The sequence below is a fragment of the Microtus ochrogaster genome, chromosome 10, assembly GCF_000317375.1.
Source record: "Microtus ochrogaster isolate Prairie Vole_2 chromosome 10, MicOch1.0, whole genome shotgun sequence".
Lineage (NCBI taxonomy): Eukaryota > Metazoa > Chordata > Mammalia > Rodentia > Cricetidae > Microtus > Microtus ochrogaster.
The window spans coordinates 42,743,340-42,756,361 of record NC_022016.1 but is presented as its reverse complement, the minus strand read 5'-3'; the positions used below and the strand labels follow the sequence as shown (position 1 = coordinate 42,756,361).

The window sequence follows — 13,022 nt, the reverse complement described above, 5'->3', positions numbered from 1 at the left end:
ACAGGTGGAGGTCAGAGAACAACCTTGGGTGTCAGTCATGAACTGTCCATTCTGTCCTGGTTTTGTCTGCAGATGCTGCTGGTGTGGGGCTATTCCTCTATCTTGCCGTGGAAATGATGTCTCTGGTCAGTCTCCTTGATTTTTCTGAGATAGCATCTCATGTAGCCAAGGCTGGCCTCAAACTCACTATATAGCTAAGGATCTATATATAGGATCCTTGAACTGGATCTAGTTCAAGGATGACCTTGAACACCTCAGATCCTCCAGCTTCTACTACTTACTCAGTGCTCGGATGATAAGCATGTACCACCTCACTTGGTTTATGCAGTACAGGAGATCAAACTCAGAGCCTTGTGCTGAGAAGCATGCTACCAGATAAATGACACCCCTTGCTCCAGTCTCCTTACTTTTTATGACCTGGACACGTGTACTTGTTATTGGAGAGCACCGGGTAGGGCTATAGAAACTGTAGGAGTTGGGATGGTACTCTGGGGAAAGCAGCCTGCTCTGAGGCTGGGGAATTGCTGCTGGCTCTGCCTGTTGAGTTAGAGAGCCAGAAACCCTGCTGTGAGTGAGAATGGGAGACAGGCAGACAGGCAGGAAGACACACAAACACATAGAGACACATAGACACACACAGACAGACACTGGCACACAGAGACACAGACACACACACAAATGCACACACACACAGAGTACAGAGGGTTTGAGATAACGAGCTTGTTATCGTGTTCTCTGACTGCAGAGGGAGAGGCCAGTTGGCTGCTGTCCTAGCCCAAGAAGACGATGCCCCTACCCTAACAGGAACCGTTGACAACAGTAGAAAAGATTTATTTATGCTCTCAAATTGTTGATCCTGCTGTTCCCTGGGCCCAAGGGTGGCGATCTCCTTTCCAATCTTTTAGGGATCTGCCTACATGTCGTTGCTGTCGAGGAACCCTCCCCTGGTCACTAGTGTCCCCTACCACCAGCGTCACAACACGCACACAAGCTCTTACTGACTCAGGACATTTTCTTACACTGCACCTCTCATCCTTGATTGATTTAATCTGTGAAATCATTAGGCCAGCAACCGTGTTTCCCTGTAGCGTACCCTTCCTCCACAGGAGAAGGAGCTGGGCCTGGTGGACCCCTGAGTGTCTCTGTTACCTAGCAAGGTGGTAGACCAAAGCAAATGTTTAACAGCTGACTCTCATGATTCTAGAAAGCCTGGCAGCTTTCGAAAGCACCGCCTTGCCTGTTTTGAGGTATAAGTCAATAGCATGGCACTGGGGGTGGGGGTGGGGTGAGGTGGGATGTTCTCAAAGCAGTCTGCCTGGAGGGCTAAGAGAAGGGCCCAGGAAGGGAGGAGGAGGAGCAGCTTGGTTTCCCACCAGCCACCTCCACTCTCCCAGGCCATAGCCTGCAGCTGGCCCGTCCCTTCTCTACTGTTGCTATTCTTTGTCCTTTCCTCCCTGCCTGTGCGAAGTCTGTCCACCTGAAACTGATTCACCGAGGCCCCAATCATTCTTTGCCCTAGGGCTGTCCTGCGCACTGGGAAGACTGAGCAACGCACTGAACTCTTATCCGCAGGGTACCAGCAAGCAGGATACGCACACCAAGAGAGTAGCCTGTGCTGGCTCTGGGCCTCAGATCTCAGATTTGCCTGATCTATCCAGTCATCTAAGCTCAGGTCAAAGTCCCTGTCCTTGGTGATTGACAAAGAAGCCCCCACCAGCATGTCACAGCCTACACTGAGTTTCTATTTTTAAACCCTGCTCTAGGACGTGACAGTGGCTTTGTAATGATCCATGATGGTTACTGTGTGGTCTGCAGAGCACTGAGGACACTCAACCGTGGCTCCTAGGAATCCCAGCTCCCAGGAGTAGGGATAGTGTAGGTCCCAGTGAACACAGAAGCATAGTGGTGACCATAGCTGCTCGGACTACAGCAGGACCTTGGCAGGCAGCCAGGCGGCCAGGTTCCACCACTAATCCACAGCTCCACAACATCGCTCAAGGCCAGGCAGGCTGGTAGAGGAAGCCCTGATAGGTTAGAACACAGGTGGGTGGAGTGAACAGAACAGAATGCTGGGAGGAAGAGGAAGTGAGGTAAGATGCCTCAGACAGATGTCAGGCCGCTGCTCTCCAGGGCAGACACGATGAAGCTCTGACCCAGGATGGACGTAGGCTAGAATCTTCCCGGTAAGCGCACCTTGGGGGTGCTACACACATTAATAGAAATGGGTAATCAAGATGTAAGAATTAGCCAGTAAGAAGCTAGAGCTAATGGGCCAGGCAGTGTTTAAAAGAATACAGTTTGTGTGTTGTTATTTTGGGGCATAAGCTAGCCGGGCAGCCCTGAGCAGGCTGTGGGAAGAGGCCCGCAGCTCCCTCAACAGCAGGCTCTCTGGAGGTCTGGGGCTAACAAGCTAAATCCCAGGCCCCCTGCGTGTCCATGTCCCTTGGTTACACCACTAGGCCCCACAGGGAGTGGCTTAGCTCAAAAGCGCCTCTTTGACCTGCCTTTACTGCCTCGCACTTTCCCCTGAACCACACTTTATTTTGCTTTGACCGCGGCCACCAGCATGGCCCGGCTTGCGCTCGCTGCCTGTCTCTGGCCTTGGAGGATCTCCTCCTCTTGGCCCCTCCACCACAGCACAGGAATTTTCCAAGGGGTCAGGGAATTATCTCTCTGGACTTGGCAAGCCTCCATTCTGTTCTGTGCTTCGCAATGATTTCCAGTTTTACAGTTATCCAGTGACCGTACCTCCAAAAAACAAAACACCAGTTATCAAAAACTTCCCCTTCCTCGGCAACTTGCTGGACGGCCTAATAACTCTCCATTTGGGAAGTTCTATGAGCTCATCTGTTGCACAGGTTTCTCTCCCTACTGCCTTTGGTCCACCCTCATCCTTTGTCCTAAGATTCCCATATCTGCGCCTCTTTGCTGACACGTTTCCAAGGTGACCCTGCTCCAACATAGATAGGGATGAGAATTGAATCCCATGAGAAGGGAGGATCTTTGAGCCTGGACAGAGACCCAAGATGTGTGAGGCTGACTCTGCCCAGCTGTGGGAAGCAAAGGTGGGGTGACAGGGAACGAGGGTCATGGGAGGCTCTGGATCTCTACTTAGAAGTCACGATTCTGCTCCTCCCTGACGCCCTTCCCTCATAGCTGCTCTCCATCCTCCAGACAACTCGTGACTCTGGGCTTAGGTTAGCCATCTTCTATTAGCCCGTTGTCACTGTGATAGCCCATGTGCCCACTGAGACAGAGGAACCACCGCTGAGCTAATTCAGAGCCCAGGGCGAGGCACTTGGGGCATTTCCTTTGCTAGGATGATCTTGTTTGCTGTCCAGTTTTGAGAAAGTTCATCCCTGGAATGAGCTTTCTGTGAAGCTGAGGCTGGCCTTGAACTCCCGATCCTCCATCGCCCAAGTGCTGGGGATCCTGGGTGCGCATGACAGTGTCTGACTCCTCTGGGATCATTTTGTCATTTCATGTAAACTGTTGCACCTCCCTCAAAATGTCATGAACGCCACCCAGAGCTCTACAGACCAGAGTTAGGGTCTGTTGTTTGTTTATGTCACCAAGGCAAGGGCAGGCTTGCAAGCCTACAGCTGAGCAGTGGCTAGTTCCTTTCCTCCCCGGTGTTGACAGCTTTGATGGCGTTGGGGCAGCACAGTTCTTACAGCCTGGACACTACAGGAAGGCACAGAGGACTGTCTGTTTAGGCCTGTCCCGTACTGGTTCTATAGGGTCCCGGTGTGCCTGCAGCTAGGGCTGTTGCCTGGTGTACTCCCTACCACAGCTGGCTGAAGCCCTTTTAGAATCCACAAAAACATTCACCTGGAGACACAGCCTGGGGCGGAGGAGGCCAGGAAGCTTCTACCCGTCTTGCAGAGACCTTCTCTGTCCTTCACTGTCCTGTCTCGGTCCCCCCTCATCCCACCCCGCTGCTTCTTCCAATAGAAGCTTGGGAATGAATGAGCTGAAACTTCCTGTTCTAACTCCAATCATGTTTGTCTGAAAGGGAGTGGGGTGCCACAGTGTGTTGTACCCCAAGTCTCACCCTTAATGTATTCTGTCTTCTTGGGCTACTATGTTGCCTCTCTGAGTCTCAGTTTCCCCATATTCAAAGCTGAGACAACAATATTCAAGTCGAGGATGTTAGTGAAGTCAGCTTTAGAGTGGAAGACCTTAATGAAGGTGCCTGATATTATTACCTCTTAATATAAATCTAGCCAGGCGGTGGTGGTGCACGCCTTTAATCCCAGCACTCCGGAGGCAGAGGCAGGCGGATCTCTGTGAATTCAAGGCCAGCCTGGTCTATAGAGAGAGTTCCAGGACAGCCAGAGCTATACAAAGAAACCCTGTCCCAAAAAACAGGCCAGGCAGTGGTGGTGCATGCCTTTAATCTCAGCACTCAGGAGGCAGAGGCAGTCAGTTCTCTGCGAGTTTGAAGCCAGCCTGTGGGTTCAAGGCTAGCCTGGTCTACAGAACTAGTTCTAGGTCAGCTATCACTGTTACACAGAGAAACCTTGTCTTGAAAAATCAAAAACAAACAAAAAAAAGCAAAAAACAAACAAAAAGTCCAACAACAAAAAAATATAGTATCTACAACCTTGGCTCCCAGCCCTAAAACTTTGACCCCCAGCCCCGAGACTGGCACACAGGCAGTACTCAGAGACACTTTTCATGCAACTTTGAAGTGCCTAGTGCACGCTGGGACAGTAGGCACACAAAGTCCTATCACATTTTCTTCATTTATCTCTCTGTCTGGAGGCAGGGTTTTCCTTTAGCCCTCATAGTGACATTCTGTTCAGAGCCCTGTGTTACAACAGCTATCCATGGCAGTGGGCACACATCCCCCTGGTGCCTCTGGGACAGTATGGAGGCCACTTTGACAGGCCCATTGGCAACTTCACTGAAGGTGAAGCCCCTACCTTGTCTCTGAGTTCCTGGACTCTGGAAGGCAAGCTGAAAGGTGACTACATTCCTTGGCTACAGGAAGGTGGCTCCCGGTCTCAGGAAGTCTCGGGAAGATAATGGCCTGAGGGAGTTCTGAGGGGGGGACTTTTGCTTCCTCCACCCCAGTGGCCTGACCCCCACATTGTTGAGGGTTAAAAAGGAATGTGACTGCTCACTAGAAAAGGGCAGGAGGGTCCCTGGCTGAACAGAGCTGGGCCCCTGTGGCCCCAAGGCTCTGCCAACAGGAGGGAACCTGGACCCAGGGAACCGGGCACAGAAATCACGTGGCCTAGAAGTAGCCAAGCTGTGACCCGGCACACATGGATCCCTTTCCCTGGCTGGAGGTCAGAGTTTTCAGACTAATTTTCAGTGTTGAAGCACTGGGGTCCTTTGCTGCATCTGTGCCCTCCTTCAAGGTCAGGAGCTCTGGAAACATCTAGCCAGCATCCTCCCCAGGCTTGCCAGGGTGAGTAGAACCTCTTCCTTTACACGGGCCAGATGCTCTCAATGACACTGACCTGCCTGTCCGTGGGGTCTCCCCAGGCCTCGGAGTTAGAAGCAGAGACGACATGCAGCAGAGGTATATGCATGCAGTACAATGCTGGCGTGGGACCAGCTCACAGAAGCAGGCATAAGTCCTTGCTACCTTCCAGTGTATTTTGCGGTATAGCCTATCACAGCTGTCCTGAAGATACAGACATGAGCCCATTTCACCAAGTCCCACAATCCATTGCTTCTTCCCAAGAGGTAGACTCCGAGCTCCTGAAGGCCACTGCACGACTGTGGAGATAGGAGGGCTCAGAGGATCCCACCGTGTCCAGAGGACCGCGGACATGGTGGAGCCCAGCCTTAGTTGCCAGCCCAGATTTGCTTTCTCTGGGCCTCTTGCAGCCCGGAGGTGAGCTGCTGTGACTTAGGCCCTTCCTCCATGTATTGTTTCAATTGTGCCACGTTCCCATCTCCACCTCCCAGAGGCTCTGGCTGCCTGGCTGAGAATCACACAGCACTGGCTCCCGAGGTGAACTCATCGCAACCCTTTCTGCAGCGGGAGGGAACTTGTCCGTTCTGCTAGCTCGGCTGTCGTTAGGTGTGTTTCCTGCACACACAGGGCAGGATGGAAGGAAGCTGGGACCGACTCACATACCTGCTGCAACGCGCCCACCCCGTCTCTCCATGTGCCAGGGCAGCAGTTCCCAACCCTCCTAATGCTGCGACCTTTAACAGTTCCTCATGTTGTGGTGACCCCAACCATAAAGTTATTTTCCTTGCCACTTCAACACTGTAATTTTGCTACTGTTATGAATCATAATGTAAATATCTGTGTTTTCCGATGGTCTCAGGAGCCTCCTATGGAAGGTCTGTGTCCCTAAAGGGATAGCAATCCACATGTTGAGAACCACTGTCCTAGCTAGCCCTCATGTCCCTTTGTCTTGTGTCTTCCCTGTCTTTGTGGCTCTGACCCCTGCAGTGTCCCGTCAGAGGTTACCTTCTTCCCTCCCTGGCCTTTAAGGTGTCCTATAATCCAAGCCACCTCCAGAGATACCAGTTTCCTATCAAGGAAGGATGCTGGCCCTGTCCAGGAATGGGGCCAACTTGAACGTGAATCCAACATGCCTATCCCATCGCAGAGACAGCAATTAGGCAGCCCAGAACTTCCACGGGGTGCCAGAAGGCACCAGAGGGCAAGAGAACCACCTCCTGAGCCCTGAAGAACAGATTCAGCCCCCCTTACAGCTGGACAGTAAACAGGAGCATAAGGACGCATCCCTGATCCAAGCCATTTAGCTAACTGTTGGGGACCCTTTCGTCCCTGTAGGCATGGCTCAGAATGTAGAGCTGCCTAACCTGGTGCCTGACTCACGTCAGGTTTTTTGTTTGTTTGTTTTTTAAGAGATAGGGTCTCATACAACCCAGGCTGGTCTCAAACTTACTAAATAGCTGAGGATGGCCTTGAACTCTTCATCTTGCCTCTCCCACCTGAGTGCTGGGATTACAGGTATGTGCCACCTCATTCAGTCTTGGGGAACAATGAGGATGGAACAGAGGCCTTCATCCATGCCACTGGTAATACATCTCCAGCCCCATTTTGCCTGCCAAGGTGCTCAAGTCACAGGTGTGACTAGATCCCAGCCCAGGGTTAGACATGAACACTCTCTTTGGCTACAGTTAAGTCCCTCCAACTCATTATAGGAGGGACGGACAGAAGCCACTGAGAGCTCCTCAGCCCTGGTACTCTTGCCTCCGATGCTTTGGCTGTCTGGGTAGCTGGAACAGTTGTATTTACCCAACCCTCACCTGTGTAAGGGGACTCCTACCTATCTGACAGCTGGTGACCTATTGAACCAAGTTCATTGCCGCCTGACCTTTAACCTGCCGTGTGGAAGCCATCCCTGCAGAAGCTTGAACGCTGTACCTAATTCTCCCCACTGGGCAGCTGAGGAAGCTGAGGCCCAACAAGTTGACTAGCTTGTTAAAAATGGCGAGGTAGTGAGAGCAGGGATCGAGTTCAGACCCAGAAGCAGCACCCTGAACTCTGTCTCCCCTCAGCTGCCCGGGAAAAACAGCGGTAAATGGTGAAAGGGTTGTGAGCTGGGAGCAGGGTTGCTTAACACAATTTTCCTGGGATTCATTTAGGATCCAGGTTCACAGCTTCATGGGGGAGGGTCTGTGCCCTCACTACGCAGGCTTTCAGAAGCCATTAGCTCCAGTCCCAGATTTCCTGGGGTATATACCGTCTGTGGCTGGTGGGGAGAAGGTCTGAGTGGATAAGCTGGGGCTATGGACGGTGGTCCACTGTAGGGCCTTCACTCTCTTCCTATCCTGGAAACAAGCCGCAGGCGCTGAGGAACATACGGGGGTACCCAGCCAGCTTATGCACTGTCTTAATGCTACAGAGCCTTCACTCAAATGACCTCTTCTGTAAAGGCTCAGGAAGCCAGAACTTGGGATTGAAATACAGTGTGGACCTGGGTGGGGGGGAGGGTGATGGCCCAGAGCAGGCTGCAGGGAAAGCCTTATGCAGCAGTCAGGGACTTCTGAGATAATGGCTACCGATGGGTAACTTCTGCCGGCCGTGCCTTTTAAAAAAATCTGAGGTCTGGAGAGGGAAACCGACTTGCCCACTATCACAGAGTCCAAGATCAAACTGGGCTAGGGGTGATGGGCATCTGGACCGGGGAGGGTCCAGTTTCCTCGGTGGCCAGAGGCAGGGTGTGGGCAGACACCTGCTGGCTCCTCTGCAGTACATTCACGGCTCCCCCAACCTCCCACCAAACTGTTGCTTGGTGTTTAGTGTTTGAAGGTTGGTGCCCGTGTGGCACCACATCTCTGGGCCAAGGCTACAGGACTACCTGATGCTCAGAGCAAATGCTGACGGCCCATAGTGGAGGGTTCGGTCACGGTGAACGGCAAGCTTAGAACCTGGGTTTAACTCAGGTCTCACACCCCCGCCTCCCATCCGTGGCTGAACTCTTCTAGTGACACGGGACTTCCTCTGTTGCAGGCTTCTGAGGCTGGCTGCGGGTGGCAGACACATGCGCCAGCTGGCTGGCTCTGCTCAGCAGGGCCCCTCAAGGTTCTTAGCAGAGTTCTGTCTGGAGTAACCTGGGGTCCTGCTTGCTTCCCTGTGGTGACGATGTCAGGCTTTGCAGGATGTCACACAGCCTTCTCAGCCTCTACCCTAGAGCTAGCCTTCACTGAGTCCATGCTGGAGAGCATGTTACTGCTGGTCTACCCATGTACCCCAAACTTCTAACTGTTCTGTTTCTGTCACGTATTATGTCATAGGACACCTATACAGAAGGCTGGTGTGTGACATAGCCACTGGTTCTGACTGGTTTACAGCCCAGTAAATTCTTCAGCTAATTCTTCAGCAGCTAGAAGAGTCTTCGAATAGATCTGAGAAACCCTGGGGCTTCCCTGGAACACAATTTGCAAACTTTCCAGTTTTGACTCATTGTCTTTGGATGGAGAAACCGACAACATAGAGGTGACATGCTCAGGACTTGGTCTTATCCTCCTGGTGAAACTTGGAGTTTTCTGAGGCTTTCTGTCTATTGGCTGGCCCAGGTGGGGACCTTAGGGTCAGGGATTCACTTGAAAACCCATAGCAACGCCAAGAGTGGACTCTTGGCAGCCGGACAAGGTTTTGCCTCTTCCTAACTGTGACTCAAGGCAAGAATGTCACCTCTGTGTCTCGGTTAGACCATCTGTGTTTCTCTCGGAGAGTTTCCCGGGTGGGGGAGAGGGGAGTGGAAAGAACTAATAGTGAACAAAAGAGAGAGAGAGAGAGAGTGAGCTGGTAGACCAGGTTAGCCCTGGCTACTGGCATGTCTCTTTACAAAAACCACATCCTTGGCAACCCTGAGTCTCTATTTCTAGGACACAGCCTTGGGTAGGGCTTCTCCACGTGGTGGCCACAAGCTGTCTCTCTGGATGCTGGAGAGGCAGGATGCTGCTGGGGCTGGTGACTTCCATGGCCAAGGCCTAAAAATCGCAGAACAGAGGAGCTGGGTGGATGCTTCTTCAGCATAACCCTGGAGATGAACTTGCACTTGGGGTTGGCAGCTGGAGGAATTTGAGTTCTCACAACCCCACATCCTGCCTTCACCCCAGGACTCAACTTTTGGTTAGTTGTTTCAGACAGTAGATTCATGGTTCTAGGGCACAGGTACCCTGGCCCTTGTCCATGCCAAGCCCCTTTCTTACTTCCCACTGAACTTAAACCATTACAGGTTATGGGGGCACAAATCATGGTCTTTAAATACCTTGACTTTTAGCTCTAAACTTGTGAAAAGGTGGAAGTGGTTACATCCACTTTACAGACAAGCTTCCTGAGGCCCAAGGGCTAAACACTTGAAGTCAGGAGTAAAGGCATAGATGTGGCCTGGGGCCTACTGGGCCCTGCAAGAGTCTTCACTTCCCAAATATACAGCGTTCATCTGAGCTGGGGCACAGTATACAACTTGACTCCCTAGTCCTGGGGTCTTCAAGGGCTGCTTCCTAGCGACATCAGCCTACCTCCAGTGACATCAGCCGACTTCCAGGGGATGCATTTAGAAAGCAACTACGAGAACAGAGGTTGACCTGATGTCCCCGCCCCCACCCCACCGTGTGTGTGTGTTGTGTGTGTGTGTGTGTGTGTGTGTGTGTGTTGTATTAGACAGGGTCTAGTGCAGCCCAGGTTTGCTTCAACTCTTCTGTAGCCAAGGATGGCCCTGATCTTTTGCTCCTCTTGCCTCCATCTCCCAGGCACTACTCTGGAACCCAGGCTAGGCAGGCACTCTCTTAGACATCTGAGAAACATCCCAGAGCCTTGGTCCTGCTTCTCAGACACTCATTCCCTGGGGACCTTGTTCTCTCAGATGCTGTGTACACAGGCTAACACATCTGGGCCTCAGGACACAGGCAAGGGTGGCTGAGGAGGCCATCACCACACCCTAGCTGCCATCACAGAGGCAGAACCCCCAACTTGCTGTGGTGCGTGCTGTGCCTTTGACATCCAAAGAATCCCTACCATACAAATACTGTTTTCTTCACTTTTCTTCTTTTTTTTTCTCCAGTTTTTTTGAGACTGTTTTTCTGTGTAACCCTGGCTGTAACATGAACGGGGGCCTGCTTGTTGTTGGGTTTTTTTGTCCCACCTGGTACCCCACAACTGTTTAGCCCCAAAGAAAATCACACATAGGTCTCCATAAATTATAAGCTGATTGGCCCATTAGCTCTAGCCTCTCACTGGCTAACTCTCACATCTTGATTAACCCATTTTCCTGATCTATGTTAGCCATGTGGCTCAGTACCTTTTTCAGTGGGGCAGATCACATCCTGCTGCTTCAGTGATCTGGGCAGAAGTGGGAGTAATCAACTTCCTCCTTCCCAGAATTCTCCTGTTCTCATTGCATCATTTCTACTTCCTGTCTGGTTTTCCCACCTATACTTTCTGCCTGGCCAATCGGCGTTTATTTAAAACATGATTGACAGATTACAGACAATTCTCCCGCACCACCTGGCTGTCCTGGAACTTACTCTGTAGATCAGGCTGGCCCCAAACTCAGAGAGCTGTCTGCTTCTGCCTCCTTAGTGCAGGGATTAAAGGTACACACCACCATCCAGCCACTGGGGTTACTTTTAATGCTCATAAGGAACTAGTTCATATTGCCATCTTCTTTAGCCATCCCTGACCACGTTTTATCCACTGGAAAACAGGACAGAGGGACCTCACCTAGTGGGGGGTCCAGGTTGAAAAAACTTAAGAGTCATTTGCCATAATGGGGGGCTTTGTGAAGTCTCTTTTGTTAAAATATAAGTTGGGGTGTTCAAAAACCATATTGTTTAAAAGGCAGGCCTGATGGTGCATGCTTGTAAGACCAGCTACCAGAGAGTGTAAGGCAGGAAGAGCTCAAGTTTAAGACCAATCTAGGTAAAATAAAAATGTACAGAGTCCTGGGCAATGAAATTTGGTGGCACAGTACACATCTAACACACATGAGCATCTAGTTTCAATCTCCCATACTGCACCCCCCCCATCCCCAAAGGTCAAGAATCCACACAGTACAGTCAGCCCTTGCCTGGGTTCCCAGGGCCAACAGCAGTAGGTCAGTGTCACCAAGTGTCAGGGCTGCAGCAGCTTGTTGGTTCACCTGTTAGTGTTGGGTGCCACATGCCTCCCCCAGCTGGAGTAGAGCTGGTTCTTTGGTCCATCGCTCAGTATGGGAACACTGTACTCTAACAACAAAGCAGTCCCAGGCTTGATCAGAGGCCACTGGATGTGTTGGGGATTAGGGTAGGGGCTTCAAGCCAGGTCCTCCTGAGCAGGAAGGCACCCCAGACTGCAGGCCCTTCCCAGTCCCAGATGCTGGGGTAGTCAGGCTCCCCAGGCTCGACAGACTGCAAGCCCTTCCCAGTCCCAGATGCTGGGGTAGTCAGGCTCCCCAGGCTCGACAGACTGCAAGCCCTTCCCAGTCCCAGATGCTGGGGTAGTCAGGCTCCCCAGGCTCGACAGACTGCAAGCCCTTCCCAGTCCCAGATGTTGGGGAACAGTCAGGCTCCCCAGGCTCGAAGCCAGGATTCTATCCCTAGCACTGCACAAACCAGGCATGACAGTGCACACCTATAAACCTACAACCCCCCCCCTACACACACATGGATGCTACCTAACCTCAGATCCCTCGTGGGTGACACAGGCTGTGGGGTTAACTGAGTTAATCCATGGCAAGCACACAACATGGAGGCTGGCCCGTGACCAACGCTGATGAAGGTTAGATATTATTGTTGTTACTATTACTGGTTACACTGGTAGCATGAGTGGGAGAGGATGCAGAAAGGCTACCGAGTAGCCCTGAAGGTTGAGTGCCGCACCAGCCAGGGGTAGCCCAGACAATAGTACCTTCCTAGGGACCGCACACAGCCTGCACAGCAGGAACACTGGCTTTCCGTGCTCTGGGAGACTCTGCTCCAATTTCAAGCCAATGGGTGCCCCCTGGGAGGGATTCTTTTTAATTAAGGAGGTCCCATGAGGGGCGCTGTAGCTCAGCGGTAGGGTGTTTCCCTAGCATGACCCCGCACAAGAGAAACACACAGAGGACAGAGTACTGGTGTGGTCCCGCTCTTGAGTGGTGGACTTTGACCAAATCACTCATTTCTGAGCTTAAATGTTTCCCTTTTTTTTTTTTTTTAAACCAGTGTCGAGAAGCCAGGCTAGTTCTGTAAAGCGAGAGGTCTGAGCTATTCTTGGATGGGTAGGAGGGACACTGATTGGTTAGTAATATCTGCATGGGGTCAGGCACAGACTACCATGTCACAAGCAAGACCATATCTGCCTTGCCTAGATTAGCTCTGTGGTGGTTTCTCATTCCTGGCTGCCGGTTAGAACCACCAGGAATAAAAGTCTTTGCTTCCAGGGATGTGGCTGGCCACCGAGAACTCAGGTGACCAAAGTTCCTTATGGTCCCTAGCTTTCCTGACCTTTTGATGTCACTGACATGGGGTCCTGCATTTTGGCACCCTGGAGCATGGTTTGATTTTGGAGCTCCACATTCTCTGCCAGCAGAGCTGGAAGGGGCATTCAATTA

At 51.8% G+C, this 13,022-nt stretch overlaps 1 protein-coding gene across 3 annotated transcripts in view; it reads right to left on the bottom strand.

The window, feature by feature from the left end:
* Kazn (kazrin, periplakin interacting protein) overlaps window positions 1–13,022 on the bottom strand; it is a 930,141-nt gene that overhangs the window by 23,248 nt on the left and 893,871 nt on the right. The window lies entirely within an intron of this gene.